This window comes from Mirounga leonina, unplaced genomic scaffold (genome assembly GCF_011800145.1).
Source record: "Mirounga leonina isolate KUSES-001 unplaced genomic scaffold, KU_Mleo_1.0 Mir_165, whole genome shotgun sequence".
Classification (NCBI taxonomy): Eukaryota; Metazoa; Chordata; class Mammalia; order Carnivora; family Phocidae; genus Mirounga; species Mirounga leonina.
Window position 1 is genome coordinate 35,850,000 of NW_023270415.1, and position 16,389 is coordinate 35,866,388.

Genomic DNA, 16,389 nt, shown 5'->3' on the forward strand with positions numbered 1-16,389 from the left:
CTTTCTTTCTTTCTTTCTTTCTTTCTTTCTTTCTTTCTTTCTTTCTTCCTTCCTTCCTTCCTTCCTTCCTTCCTTCCTTCCTTCCTTCCTTTCTTTCTTTCTTTCTTTCTTTCTTTCTTTCTTTCTTCTTTTCTTTCATTTCTCAGGTTTGTTTTTGTTTTTACCTAAGCTTCCAGCTGGCTGTTCTGTCCTATGTATTTTGGACTGCCAGCCACCACAATCCCATGGACCTATATATATATATACAGCAAGGTGCCCGGAAGCCCATGGTACCTACAGCCACTATACCAGAGACTGTTCTTCAGCCCACATTTAGAGTAGCATGAGGATTCCCTATGACTAACTGAAATAGGAAGGAAAAGGCCTAGTTTGGTTTATGGATAGGTTGGTCCAAAATATGGGTCCAACCCAAAAATGCATTACAGCTCTATAAGCCCCACTTAAGAAAGCTACTTGAAAGGGAGTGATGAGGAGAAATCTATCAAATGAACAGAGCTTTGGGCAGTGCCCCTGGTTATCTACTTTGTGTGAAAAGATGATTGTCCTAAGGGAAAAATAAATACAGACTAATTAGCCCTGGCAAAGGGCTTTATTTATGGGTCAGATATCTGGAGGAAAAAATGGTGAAAAGGAGTTCTGTGAATATGCCTAACTGGGTGAGAGCCAAGTATGAAGATCTTTGTATCATGGACCAGAGAACATCCATCACTGAGGGACATTAAACAAACAAATAGAAAACAGCCAGCTGAACTCAACTTGTCATTGATATCAACCTCCCCAGTGCTGTCCTAATGTACTCATGTAACTATGATGGCAGTGATAAAGGCTATGTATGGGCTCAATAACATGGGTCCCACTCATAATGCCAAAATAAGTCTGCTTGACATCTGCTGTGCTAATCATAAGGACAAACGCTGAAATATAAAATCATCACTTGAGGCAAGTACCAGACTATTGGTGGCAAGTTGACTTATACTGGACTCATTCAATCTGGAAGGAAAAAAGATCCTTTTCCATGTATTGCATGCCTTTCCTGCCTCCATGGCCTCAGCTAGCCCCCAAAATCCAAAAGTTTACAATATTAGAGCCACCTACTCAGCATTTCAGAAAATATCACCTCAGACTAAGAGACCCAGTGTCACAGCAAAAATTGCACTAAACAAAGTTAAATAGTCAAGGAAGACTTTTTTAAATGCTGCAAAAGAGTAGAGAAGCCAAAGCTCAGTATGAACTCAACTCTGTTCGAGTTGAAACAAAAGACAGGAGGATTTTTAAGTATTGGGGTGAGCTAGTGGAAAAATACCAGAGGATATTACTGGGAAGGTTGATCAATGGGATATGTCAAACACACTGACTTATTCTTGAATTTGCAAATGTTTTTCTCTGCGATTAGTCATCTATATTGGCTAATTAGCGTTCACAGAAGTTAGGCTCCTATCCTCCCACAGAATCTGGGAGATACAGGCCCTACCTTCCTTGATGACTACATTTCAAAAATGGCTCCTGGGTTGTAAAACAGGAAGAGACTTTTTTTTTTTTTTTTAAGATTTGTTTATTTACTTAAGAGAGAGAAAGAACATTGGGGGTGGGGTGGGAATCTTAAGCAATCTCACACTGAGAGCGCAGCCTGACGCAGGGCTCAAAGTGGGGCTTGACGCGGGTCTCAGTGAGGGGCTCATCGAGGGGCTCGATTCCACAACCCCTAGATCATGAACTTGAGATCATGACCTGAGCCGAAACCAAGAGTCAGATGCTCCACTGACTTTGCCATCCAGGCGCCCCTTGTAGGAGGCTTTTAAAAAATACTTACATGTCAGGGATGCCTGGCTGGCTCAATCAGTGGAGCATGTGAATCTTAATCTCAGGGTCATGAGTTTGAGCCCCACGTTGGGTGTAGAGCTGTCTTAAAAAAATGTAATCTTTTTTTTAACTTATTTAAATTAAATTAGTTAACATACAGTATATAGTGTATCATTAGTTTCAGATGTACAGTTCAGTTATTCATCCATAGCATATAACATCCATCATATCACATGACCTCCTTAATGCCCATCACCCAGTTACTCCATCCTTCCACCCTTCTTCCCTCCAGCAAACGTCAGCTTGTTTCTTATAGTTAAGAGTCTCTTATAGTTTGTCTCCCTCTATGATTGTCTTATTTTATTTTTCCATCCCTTCCCCTATGATCTTCTGTTTTGTTTCTTAAATTCCACATATGAGTGAAACCATATGATAATTGTCTTTCTTTGATTGACTTATTTCGCTTAGCATAACACCCTCCAGTTCCGTCCACGTCGTTGTAAATGATAAGATTTCATCTTTTCTGATGGCTGAGTAATATTCCATTATATATGTATATACCACGTCTTCTTTATCCATTCATCTGTCGATGGACATCTGGGTTCTTTCCATAGTTTGGCTATGTGGACATCGCTGCTATAAATATTGGGATGCAGGTGCTCCTTCAGATCAATGCATTTGTAAATAGGGTAAATACCTAGTAGTTCAATTGCTGGGTTGTAGGGTAGCTCTATTTATAACTTCTTGAGGAACCTCCATACTGTTTTCCAGAGTGGCTGTACCAGCTTGCATTCCCACCAACAGTGTGAGAGGGTTCCCTTTTCCCTGCATCCTCACCAACATCTGTTGTTTCCTGATTTGTTAATTTTAGCCATTCTGACTGGTATGAAGTGGTATCTCATTGTGGTTTTGATATGTATTTCCCTGATGCCAAGTGATGTGGAACATTTTTTCTTGTGTCTGTTGGCCATTTGTATGTCTTCTTTGGAAAAATGTCTGTTCAGGTCTTTTGCCCATTTCTTGACTGGATTATTTGTTTTTTGGGTGTTGAGTTTGATAAGTTCTTTATAGATTTTGGATACTAGCCCTTTCTCTGATATGTCATTTGCAAATATCTTCTCCCATTCCATAGGTTGCCTTTTAGTTCTGTTAACTGTTTCCTTTGTTGTGCAGAAGCTTTTTATCTTGATGAAGTCCCAATAGTTCATTTTTGCTTTTGTTTCCCTTGCCTTTGGAGATGTGTCTAGCAGGAAGTTGCTTGGCTGAGGTCAAAGAGGTTGCTGCCCATGTTCTCCTCTAGGATTCTGATGGATTCCTATCTCACAGTTAGGTCTTTCATCCATTTTGAGTTTATTTTTATGTATGGTGTAAGGAAATGGTTCGGTTTCATTTTTCTGCATGTGGCTGTCCAATTTTCCCAGCACCATTTGTTAAAAAGACTTTTTTTTCCATTGGATATTCTTTCCTGCTTTGTCAAAGATTAGTTGACCATAGAGTTGAGGGTCCATTTCTGGGCTCTCTATTCTGTTCCACTGATCTCTGTGTTTTTATGCCAGTACTATACTGTCTTGATGATTATAGCTTTGTTTTTTTTTTTTTTTTCCCTCAAGTTCAATTAGCCAACATATAGTACATATTTAGTTTCTGATGTAGTGTTCAATGATTACAGCTTTGTAATAGAGCTTGAAGTCTGGAATATGATGCCACCAGTTTTGGTTTTCTTTTTCAACATTCCTTTGGCTATTCAAGGTCTTTTCTGGTTCCATACAAACTTTAGGGCTAATTGTCCCAGCCCTGTGAAAAATGTTGATGGTATTTTGATAGGGATTGCATTTATGTGGAAAACCCTAAAGACTCCACCCCAAAATTACTAGATCTCATACAGGAATTCAGCAACATGTCAAGATATCAATGCACAGAAATCAGTTGCATTTTTATACACTAATAATGAGACAGAAGAAAGAGAAATTAAGGAAGTCATCCCATTTACAATTGCACCAAAAACCATAAGATACCTAGGAATAAACCTAACCAAAGAGGTAAAGGATCTGTACTCTGAAAACTACAGAACACTTATGAAATAAATTGAGGAAGACACACAAAAAAAGGAAAAATATTCCACACTCATGGATTGGAAGAACAAATATTGTTAAAATGTCAATGCTACCTAGAGCAATCTATACATTCAAAAAAAGTCATCTTTAAAAAATAAAATAAAAACATTTACATGTCAAAGGAATATAGAAAGAATTTATAACTTTTCTAAAGTAAATGCTACAAGAAAAGGGAGGTAAAGGCCTAGAGCCTTTCTAAAGTTTAATCAAGCTGAAAGGAATATTAAGGCTCTCTTTGTCACACTTCATGGCAAATGAGATACAATAGTGGGCACATGACTAAGGGATCCACTGGTTCTATCAAAAAAAACCCTGCAGTATGTTAGATCAATGGAATGACCTTTTGACAATACCCTTAAAGTACAAACCTGGAGATAAGATACTGCAAGCATAGGGAACCATCTTCTAAGATGCAGTATGTACCCTAAATCAACAAACATTATATGGTGCTGTATCCCCAGTAGGTGGAGTTTATAGGTCCATGAACTAAGGGGTAGAAGAAGGAGCAACCTAGCTTACCACCATTCTCTGGGACTCACTTGGAAAATTTGTCCCTGCAAATTTAATTTGCAAATTTAATTGCAGAGACAATTCTAGAGATCATGATTCTCAGAAAGGAAATGCATCTATAATGGGGCACAGGAATATTCCCATTCAGTATTAAACTAGAGCTGCTGTTCTGTCACTTCAAGCTTCTTCTTTTGTCTTTCTTCTTCTTCTTCTTCAAGCTTCTCATGCTAGGACACCAGCAGGCTCAAACTGGCTGCCAGAGCCAATTATGTGCATCCCTTCTCAACATGTAATTTAGCATTAGTAGCTTGAAATTAGCCAAAATAGGAGTAGTTACACCATGGAAACTGCAAATGCTACAAATTGCAAATGCTACAAATGCTACCCCTACACCCAGAACTGGCTGTTAAACATTTACCAGCAGAGCACTGACAGCAGGCAGGGAAAGGAGTCTCCATCCAGCAGGAGTAATTGATCTTAATAATCAGAAAGAGGTAGGTATTTCATTGGCAGTAGCAGTGGTAACTCTCTGAACTCAAAGGACCTTGACATAGACTGAGGGCCACTGCTATCTCCTGATCACTTCCATGTGTCAGATAACTAGTTATTACTCCCACACATTACCAAGGAAACTCTGTGGACCCATTTACCACAAAGACTCTCAACCTTTTGGCCCTAGACAGTGGAAAAAGTTTTTTCTCTTCTTGTTTTCCAAAACACACCCATTCTCTCCATAGCAGGAAGGACAGTGGGAAGGGCCATTTCCTTCAGGGGAAACCCCCACCCTCACTCACAGGATGTGCTCTTTCTTTTTTCCCCTCCTTTGGCATAGACAAGGCAAGTCTCATCATTTTCAATGTTTCCTGAAATCTTGTGTTGTTCTGTCTAAAATAAAACCATATGGGAAAAAACAATTCAATATCTAAATATTTAGGAGTAGATTTTCTCTAATTCTTCAAGGTCAAAGTTTGGCTGAAGATAAACCCAATTTGCATCACATTTTATGTCTCAGTCCACAGTATCTACATTTGAAATTATTGTTCCTGAATTAGGTAGGTGGGTAGTTATCTTGCTTTTTTGTAACTATTCTGATAATTTTTTCTTTTCTTTTTTTTTTAAAGATTTTATTTATTTGACAGAGAGAGACACAGCGAGAGAGGGAACACGAGCAGGGGGAATGGGAAAGGGAGAAGCAGGCTTCCCGCCGAGCAGAGAGCCCGATGTGGGGCTCGATCCCAGGACCCTGGGACCATGACCTGAGCCGAAGGCAGATGCTTAATGACTGAGCCACCCAGGCGCCCCTTGATAATTTTTTCTAAAACAAAGGTATCTGTGTTCAAAAAAAAAGTAACTTACTTGATCTTCAGACTCAATTTGGCCACAATTACTTGTTCACTTGCTTAACAACAACAAAAGTTCCTCTCTATGGACATTCTACTACACACACACACACACACACAAACTTTTTCCTCTCTAAAATGCATTTTTTAATGTGTAGACATCCTAGGGCCATATTACATCATTTACTTTTAGCATACTATTCCTTTTATTTACCCCACAAGCTATTATTATATTGACAAATTGCAAATAATGATGTGATATTCCAGTATGGGATATATGAGTTATATAACAATTTGCTTATCAAAATATATTCCTACATATATTTTATGTATCAAATTGTATGTTACATATAGGAAAGTAGTAGAAAAATCAACAAATCTCTGGGCATGTCCATTGGGTTTTTTTGGAAATAAATTCCTGGAAATGTAATTATTATTTTGACTCAAAAAAGTATGCAAAATTCTGAAATTTGCTACCTCTTGCCAACTGGATCTTCCGAAGAATATTTAGATTTTATAGTCTTCATGTGTATGGAGGACATTCTCCCTTTCCCATCCAAATTCTATCTTAAAAAAACCCAACTGTAGGGGTGCCTGGGTAGCTCAGTCATTAAGCGTCTGCCTTTGGCTCAGGTCATGATCCCAGGGTCCTGGGATCAAGCCCCGCATTGGGCTCCCTGCTTGGCGGGAAGCCTGCTTCTCTTTCTCCCACTCTCCCTGCTTGTGTTCCCTCTCTTGCTCTGTCTCTCTGTCAAATAAATAAATAAAATCTTAAAAAAAAATCCAACTGTATAGTAGTGGTCGTTTTGGATGCTTTTTGGTTCTTATGACTGCAGAACTACTTAGGGACCTGCAGAAGACTTGCATCTTCCAGGTCCTAGAAATTATCCAACTGGAGCAGAGAGAGCTCTTGGCACATGTTATGGATTAAATTGTGTCCCTACAAAATCTGTATGTTGAAGCCCCAATTCCCACTGTGACTGTATTTGGAAATAGGGCCTTTAGAAAGGTAAATATGGTCATAAGGGTGAGGCTCTAATCCAACATGACTGATGTCCTTATAGGAAGAGGAAAAGTATCAGTGTTGCATGTACATAGAGGAAAAGCCATGGGGTCGCTGTCTCTGCAAACCAAGGAGAGAAGTCTTAGGAGAAACCAAACCTGCACCTTGATCTTGAACTTCCAGCCTCCAGAATTGTGAGTAAATAAATTTCTGTTGTTTCAGCTACTCAGTCTGTGGTATTTTGTAATGGCAACCCTGTTAGACATTAATATAGTACCTGACCAATCAGATATGATTCCAGCCATAGCAAGAAGGGCTTGGAGGGACCTGACCTGTTGTTGGTGTAGAGTAAAGGCTGAAGAAGCACCTTCTGAGCTGAATGTTTTTGTACATGGAGAGTCACAGGTCAAGGCTCCCAAGGCAGATATGTTTAACCAGAAGATCCATTCCATTGCAATGTGTGGCCCTCTCTTGAAGGGTATTTTCCAACTGTGTATTCAGATGGCAGTCATAATGTATTGTGTATATGAGAGAGGTTTCTGGTTTAGTGTAAACCTTCACCACACCAGAAACTACACAGTGGAGAGAAACCCTTCAGAAGTGCAGGATGTCAGATTTGAAGAACTATAGAGTCCATGTTCGTAGAAGTCCTTCACATGTGGGGAGGGTGAGGATTCCCCAACCAACTCAAGTCTTCTCAAACATCAGGTTACTCATAGTGAAGCATGGAGAGCCACACGGGACACCAAGTGGAAAGAGGCCTTTCACACTGAACAAAGGCATTACAAATGCACTGAGTATGAAAGATGCTTTAATCACAATAGATACTTGTTCAGCACTAGAGAATACACACTGGATAAAATCCTTATGAATGCAGGAATTATTTAACCATAAATCCATATACCATAAATCATACATTGGGAAATCCACACTGGAGAAACACCTTACAAGTGCAGCAGTTGTGGGAATTACCTTGGCCAAGGCTTCTACCTCATTCAACATCAAAGTGTTGACACTGGGGAAAAGACTTTCGACTGCAGCAAATGGGGGAAATCCTTTATCTACAACTCCACCCTTATTGAGCACTGGAGAATTCACACTGGAGAAAGGCATTTTGAATATGGCAACTTTTTTGTTACTACAAAATCTCTAGCTAATTAAACATCAAAGCATTCACAATGGAAAAAGGCCAAATGAATGTGGTGAGTGTGGGAAATTCTTTAGCTACACCCCTAGCCCAATTCAACACTGGAGAGTTCATCCTGCAACAAGGTCCTATGAATGAAGTTAATATTGGATAGATTTAGCAAAAGGTCCAACCTCATTTGGCACCAAATGTTTACAACAGAGAAATGTATTATGTGAAGAAGACTTCGGCCAAATGTGTGTTCCTAATTCAACACCAGAAAATTCACAGCCCAGACAGGCCTTGTAAGTGCAGTGAATGTGGGGAACACCTTCAGCCAAAAGCCTTTTTTCAGCACCAGAAAATTCACACTGGACAAAGGCCTTAGGAATGCAGGGAATGATTTCCATCAGAGAGAAGCTATGAAAGTAGCCTTTATGAGGGAGAGGGCCATCAGTTGAACCTCCTTCATCCATATATGTATACTGAGGACATTCCTGGGAGCATTATGTATGTTAGACACCTTCTGGAGCTACGTGGTGTATTCTCACATGCCCAGGGACTTTACCAGAGCTATGTAGCTACCAGTAGCAGAAGTCATCTCAGCTCTACCAGCTGTCAGTTGCCCACATTGTACATTAGTAATCTCAATATGCTTAGAGAAGGCAGACCTCTCTTCCTTCTCTCCAATTCCTGGAAAGAATCTTGAGTATCTTGAGTTCCATTAGGGGTCCAATCTCTCACCCACTGTTTTCCTCAAGTACAAGACCTGCCTGTTTTAATCTTTTCCCATTCATCCCATTGATGAGGGAGTGATTCCCATCAAGGTTGGGAAATGGCTGAACACATGACTCCCAACACTGGACAGATAAGATTGATAACAGTTTGATAATTATATATATATATTCAAAGACCAAGGGAGGACACTGCATATCACACAGAGTCACCCAAGTTGCATTTAAGAACAAAGTGGATAATCAGGCACTATGGGAAACAGACTTTGTAGTATCAAGAAGGTAAGGTGACTCCTGGTTCCCATGGAAGGGTCTGGGTTGTTGGAAAGCCTATTCTTAATCTCAGGAAACAAACTGAGGGTTGCTGGAGTGGTGGGGGGTGGGAGGGATGGGGTAGCTGGGTGATAGACACTGGGGAGGGTATGTGCTATGGTGAACGCTGTGAATTGTGTCAGACTGTTGAATCACAGACCTGTACCTCTGAAACAAATAATACATTATATGTTAAAAAAAAAAAAAAAACAGGAAGGGAAAAATGAAGCGGGGGGGAATCGGAGAGGGAGACAAACCATGAGAGACTGTGGACTCTGAGAAACAAACTGAGGGTTCTAGAGGGGAGGGGGTGGGGGGATGGGTCAGCCTGGTGATGGGTATTAAAGAGGGCACGTACTGAATGGAGCACTGGGTGTTACATGCAAACAATGAATCATGGAACACTACACCAAAAACTAATGATGTAATGTATGGTGATTAACATAACATAATAAAAAAAAATAAAGTGTTGAATAGGTCATGTAATTTATTGAATATTGTACTGAAAGTGAAAAACAGAATGGTTGTATGGGTACAGAATGGTCATAAGTGCATTGGTTGTTTACCCTTGTGATGGTATGGCTGACTGGGAGCTGCAGCTAGGTGCTGCCCAGCATCACGACAGAATATTGATCATACCACATATCACTAGCCCTGGAAAAGATCAAAAATCAAAATTTGAATTACGCTTTCTACTGAATGCTTGCTTATATCTTTTGCACCATCATAAAGTCAAAAAGCTGTAAGTCAAACCATTCTTTTTTTAAAGATTTTATTTATTTGACAGTGAGAGATACAGCGAGAGAGGGAACACAAGCAGGGGGAGTGGGAGAGGGAGAAGCAGGCTTCCTGCGGAGCAGGGAGCCCGATGCGGGGTTCGATCCCAGGACCCCGGGATCATGACCTGAGCCGAAGGCAGACGCTTAACAACTGAGCCACCCAGGCGCCCCAAGTCAAACCATTCTAAATCAGGGACTGTCTGTATATAATATTCCATCAGTATAAATGATGTTATCTGTAGGTTTTTTATAGAAAACTTTATTAAATTAAGGAAGTTCTGTCTGGCACTAGTTTGCTAAAGGCTAAATCATGAATGGGTGTCAAATTTTATCAAAACCTTTTTCTATATCTTTTGAAAAGATCTATTAACTTCTTTCTATGAATGTGATGATATCCAACTGGTTGATTTTCAAATGCTAAACCAAATTTACATTCCTGGAATTAATTCCACTAGATCCTGCTCTGTTATCTACAGAAAAATTTAGTGGAAAATACTGAGAGTTCCTATTTACCCCTTACTGCACCCTCTACACTCCCACACCACACATAACCTTTCCACTATCAAGATTCTGCACCACAGTGGTGCGTTTGTTACAATCAATGAACCTACATTGATTGACACATTATTATCACACAAAGTCTATAGTTTATATTAGGGTTCCTTTTTGGTATTGTACATTCTTTGGGTTTTGACAAATGACTAATGAGAAGAACCCACCATTATAGTATCAAATGCACTGCCCTAAAAATCCACTAAGTTTTCTGTGAACCTAAAAATGCTCTAAAAAATAGCCTATTAAAGAAACTGATAGAAGAGGATATTTTTTATCTTGGTTTTAAGCACAAATATAAAGTATTAATAGAATATGAGACTAACAATTTTTCCTGAAGAATTGTGGACAGTAGAGCCATTAATATTTGAAAATATCACTTGAATATCAGAATCTCTTGATAAAATTTTTCCACCTAATATTAGAACCAAAAAAACACAGACCTTTTAAACCCTCTATATTTACCTAACTATGATATTTATTTTTTAATATAGTGTTCTGATTATTAGAGGTGGTTTTAATTGTCATGCCAATAAAAATGCGGAGAGATACCACCTGGAATCTCAGCTAATTTCTGCCAAAAAATTGTCTTCAATTTTACAAGCTAATGATTTAGGTGGAGGGATGTTAATCCTTACATGAAACAACACAGTTGGTTGAGTAGCAGGCCATTCATTTGTCCTTGACAAGACAAGGCAGGTTTCATAATCTTAAAAAGTCATTTGAATGTAGTCAATGAGCGTCAAATTGCTTTAAATGGGCTGTCCTGTTATAATATAGATATATTAGCTTTCTTCTATGTCCTCTATCCCAAGATATATTTAGAACTATCTTTGAAGAAATGTCCTTTTCTAATAAAACAAATCCACACTAATGTTTATGCTCCTTTTCTCACAAATTGTACTTTCTTTTGATAAAATTCTAGACAATAACTAGCATCATGTTATTTGAGTATGTCTTTGAGTATGTTTGTATAAACATATACATAAAAACATTTATATAGCTTACATCTAAAGGCCAAAAGAGGAAAGCTAATTACTAAAACAAGTACAAAATCCTATCTGTCTATATATGAGTGATTGCTTTCAGATAGCCAGAAAGTATAATATGAACAGTTAAATGTATAGAAAGGTTAGATCGAAATAGTATTTAGGCAGCATTAAATAAATGTACTTATATCTCCTGTACCTTGGCTAAGCAGTCTTTAGGTATTTCAATCAATCTAGAATCCCCTTTCTCATTTTAAATATACTAAAATTCCTCATATCTTCTAATTTGGCTTTTAGTCAAAACATGAATCTTTGTGATACAGAAGAGACTGAATTTGGACCTTATTTTTTTTTTTTTAAGATTCTATTTATTTATTTGACAGAGAGAGAGAGATTGAGAGAGAGAGAACCAAGGAAGGGGAGTAGCAGGCATAGGGAAGGGAGAAAGAAGCAGACTCCCCACTCAGCAGGGAGCCCAGATGTAGGGCTCGATCCCAGGACTCTGGGATCATGACCTGAGCAGAAGGCAGACACTTAACTGACTGAGCCACTCAGGTGCCCCCTGGAGAAGGATATTTAAAATAGAGAAGGCAGACGAGCTACTAGGCGCCCCTTGGACCTGATTTTTAATTGTATAACTATCATTTACTATTGGTATGACCCTGGGCAAGTTAATTTCTATGTACCTCAGTTTTCTCATCTTGAGAAATTGTTAGATGAAAATATTAACATAAATGTATGCAAAGTACTTAACATCAGTCCCAGCACTCTGCAAATATCATGATCCATAATAATATTATCATAGCTAATATTAATATGATCCCTAAAAAGAGTTATATTTATAAAAATATGGTTGTTTTTGTATAAAGCTGTTATAATTTCTGCTCTAAAACATACACTTTTTGAGGCAAATAAAAATGAGTTCCTTTTTACAATAATTAATTTAAGGAACAAAGTAATTCACTGGCATTTCATTATGGTTTGGTACAGTTTCACCTACTAAACTTCACGTGTTTTTGATGTAATTCTTCATCCACTGACTCCTCATATCAGCCAAATATCTGACTCCAAATGAAAAGGTCATCTCTCATGAGAATTTATATTCCATGTGGGAACTTGGAAGTGCCCCAACTCTAATTTTGCCAAAATAAGCTCTTTAGTAAAATCTTACATCTCATTTCCTTAAGGTATGTTATAAAACAACATGCTTTGGTGGGGGGGGGGGGGATGAAAAGGCTCTATTTTTAAAACTAGAAATATTAAGCTAAATTAAAACCTTAAAACATGTTTTATTAAATCCTAGGTCTGTCTCATACCCACCCACGTGCACATGTGTGTGCATGTACCCACACCCATACACACCATACACAAGCCTGCCAAAGTTAATAATAAATTATACTTTATAACAATTGAGAAAAAAATGTTTCCTTTTAGAGGAGTTCTTCTTCCCATGTCTCTGACAAAGTTTCAGATATTTTAAAGTCTTCATAATTTAATCAGGGCAAGATACAAGGTTAAGATATTGTTTTTAAGACTTTATTTATTTGACAGAAAGAGCAAGAGAGAGAACAAGCAGGGGGAGTGGGAGAGGGAGAAGCAGGCTTCCCGCCGAGCAGGGAGCCCGATGCGGGACTCGATCCCAGGACCCTGGGATCATGACCTGAGCGGAAGGCAGACGCTTAACGACTGAGCCATCCAGGCGCCCCAAGAGATTGGTTTTTTATTAGAGTATCAACTACAGTGGTTGTGATCGCAACCTTCGTCTGTTTTCTGTGTAACTAAAGTTGAAGAGTATTGTTTTTTAGAAAATATCTCTTTCTCTTGAAAATGTATTTCTTGGTTTCTTATGCTTTGCTAGTAAATTTCAGAACACATAAATCCTAATTAACATATAAACTCTAGATAAAATATAGCCTTCTAGAAAAAAAAAAGTCTTCGCTTTTTCCACCAATCAAAACTCAGGAATCTTTAGTTGGGTATTCTTTAGTACATACTTGTCACATTCATTGTAAGACACAGAGTTGGCTCCTTCTTTCTGTGATTCCACAAACTCAGAATGTGGCTGGCATCTCACAGTCTCAAATGGATGCTTGAAATGCTGCCACCATTTACATTCCAGTAAACAGGAATGTGAGAAAAGAAATGAGACAGCTGACTCTTCTCCTTAGGAGTACAACCTAGAAGTTGCACTACCACTTCCACCATAAACATTGGCCAGAATGTGGTCACATGATCTCATTTAGCTTCAAGGGATACTGGGAACTGTAGTCTTAGTTGGTTTCAGTATACTCAAAATTGAGACAAGAGGCAGAGACAGGTAGAGCAGAGCAAAGTAATTCAGTCACTAAAGGAAAAAGGGATAATAGATATTTAGTGAAAGTCTCTGTCATGTGGATTGAAATCTTTGCCTATTACCACATTTCATTATAGCCAAGCCAAGATATCAACAATTATAAAATGTACAATTAATTTATGTATACTATGAAAAGAAAGTTACACAATGAATTTCTTTTTTTTTTTTTTTTAAAGATTTTATTTATTTGTCAGAGAGAGAGAGAAAGAGCACAAGCAGGGGGAGCAGTAGGCAGAGGGAGAAGCAGGCTCCCCGCTGAGCAAGGAGCCCAATGTGGGACTGGATCCCAGGACCCTGGGATCATGACCTGAGCCGAAGGCAGACGCTTAACCGACTGAGCCACCCAGGCGTCCCCACAATGAATTTCTTATCTCTGAATATTTTAAATCTTTTGGAAAATATTCTTTCAGACTTATTTAGAGCTATATATGATTAGACTTTGACTGAGTCATCAAGGGCTATGTTTTCTGTATAGCACCAGCCTTTGTGCTTACAAAAGCATTGGTGATGCAGCAGTCTCACCTTTATGATTTCTTCGAAGACACTAATACCATCTGTAAATTTTGATGCTGACACTTTTTGATTTTATTAGGAGGTCTCAAAAAAAAGTGTTTCAGAAAATAGCTAAGATTCATATTTCTTCCTCAAATGATTGACTGAAATGCTGAAAGTTGCATTTTTTTTTCTTTCATGAAACTGGAAATAACATCTAAATTTGTGATATATTTTTTAAAAATGTGCCAGGCCAATGGGAAGCAATGGTGTTTTCAGTGTTAGATGTTTCCTGATTTTGGAGAAGTTAAACTGTGAAAAAATGCATTTTAGAATCAACAAATTAAGCTATTTCAATTTAGAGAGACAGTACTATAGAGTAAGAAGATGAGTGTGATACGACCTCATGCAATAAAATCACTGTTCTGCCTCTTGTTGGCTGTGTGACTGTGGACAACTTACCAATTTGTGACTCCAGTTTCCTATCTGTAAAATGGGAACAATTACAACATATAATGTTTAGAACTGTTGGGAAGAAATATACTAATATATCTAAAGGTTTTAGAACAGTGCTTGACACATGTAAATGTTATACAAATGTTGGCTATTATTATTTCTTGAATGCTCTGGAATTGTGAAATCCATAGTCCCTGATCTATTCAGTTTTTCTTTTTATTCTTATTCCAATATTGAAATTGTATATTTTCTGAGAAAATTATCCATTTCATCTAGGTTTTCAAATGTACTACTACTACTTAGTAGTTATTCATAATATCCTTGCCATTGTTTTTTGATTATTGTTCTCTCTGAAGTAATATCTGTTCTTTCATTCGATTTTTTTCTTTTATTCTTTTCATGCACCAGCTCTGCCAGAGATTCATATTTTTAAAGAACTATCTTCCAGTTTTGTTACTTATTTTTGTATGTGTATATGGTTATTGTTCTTCAGTTCACTGGTTTTATCTATGTATTTATTTCAATATGTTGTCCTTTCTTGTTTTTTAATTCTAAGCGTTTGTTAATTTGCCTTATGCTATCCCTTAATATAATGGTATATGCTTTTAGTTTCCAAACAGAAATGATTTTTTAGTTTTTTCTTCCCTCAATTTAATATTTTATTATATTGTCATTAAATAACATAATCTATAGGATGTTTACTTTTTAGATATTAAGTATTCCTTTATGGCTTAGTTTGACTTTCACAATTGTTCCATGTTTGCCTCTAAAGGAGTGGTTTGGTATTAACTGGAAGTAAAGCTCCACATATCTATTTCAACCTGTCAATTGTGGTTAAATCTTTTATCTCAGTGACCACTGTATCAACAAATGTCACTGGTAGGCTCAGAATGATAAAAGCATTAGACACGAGCAGTGCTTGGATATGGCAACAGTATTTTCTTATCTAAGGATTTCAAAATGAGTTAAGTATCATCAGAATACATGACACAATCTACAACATTATCTCCCCATTGGGGAGATACATAGTTACTGAAGATAATGTCTGAGACGGGGAGAGCCACATGAGCCCTTATAGAAACTTACTTCTCCTAAGGGGAACCCTCCTACACTGTTGGTGGGAATGCAAGCTGGTGCAGCCACTCTGGAAAACTGTATGGAGGTTCCTCAAAAAGTTGAAAATAGAGCTACCATATGATCCAGCAATTGCACTACTGGGTATTTACCCCAAAGATACAAAAGTAGGGATCCAAAGGGGTATGTGCACCCCGATGTTTATAGCAGCAATGTCCACAATAGCCAAACTGTGGAAAGAGCCAAGATGTCCATCAACAGATGAATGGATAAAGAAGATGTGGTATATATATACAATGGAATATTATGCAGCCATCAAAAGGAATGAGATCTTGCCATTTGCAACGACATGGATGGAACTGGAGGGTATTATGTTGAGTGAAATAAGTCAAACAGAGAAAGACATGTATCATATGTTCTCACTGATATGAGGAATTCTTAATTGCAGGAAACAAACTGAGGGTTGCTGGAGTGGGGGGTGGGGTGGGAGGGATGGGGTGGCTGGGTGATAGACACCGGGGAGGGTATGTGCTCTGGTAAGCGCTATGAATTGTGCAAGACTGTTGAATCTCAGATCTGTACCTCTGAAACAAATAATGCAATATATGTTAAGAAAAAAAAAAAAAAGAAGAAGAAGGTAGCGGGAGGGGAAGAATGAAGCGGGGGAAATCAGAGGGGTAGACGAACCATGAGAGACGATGGACTCTGAAAAACAAACAGGGTTCTAGAAGGGAGGGCGGTGGGAAGATGGGTTA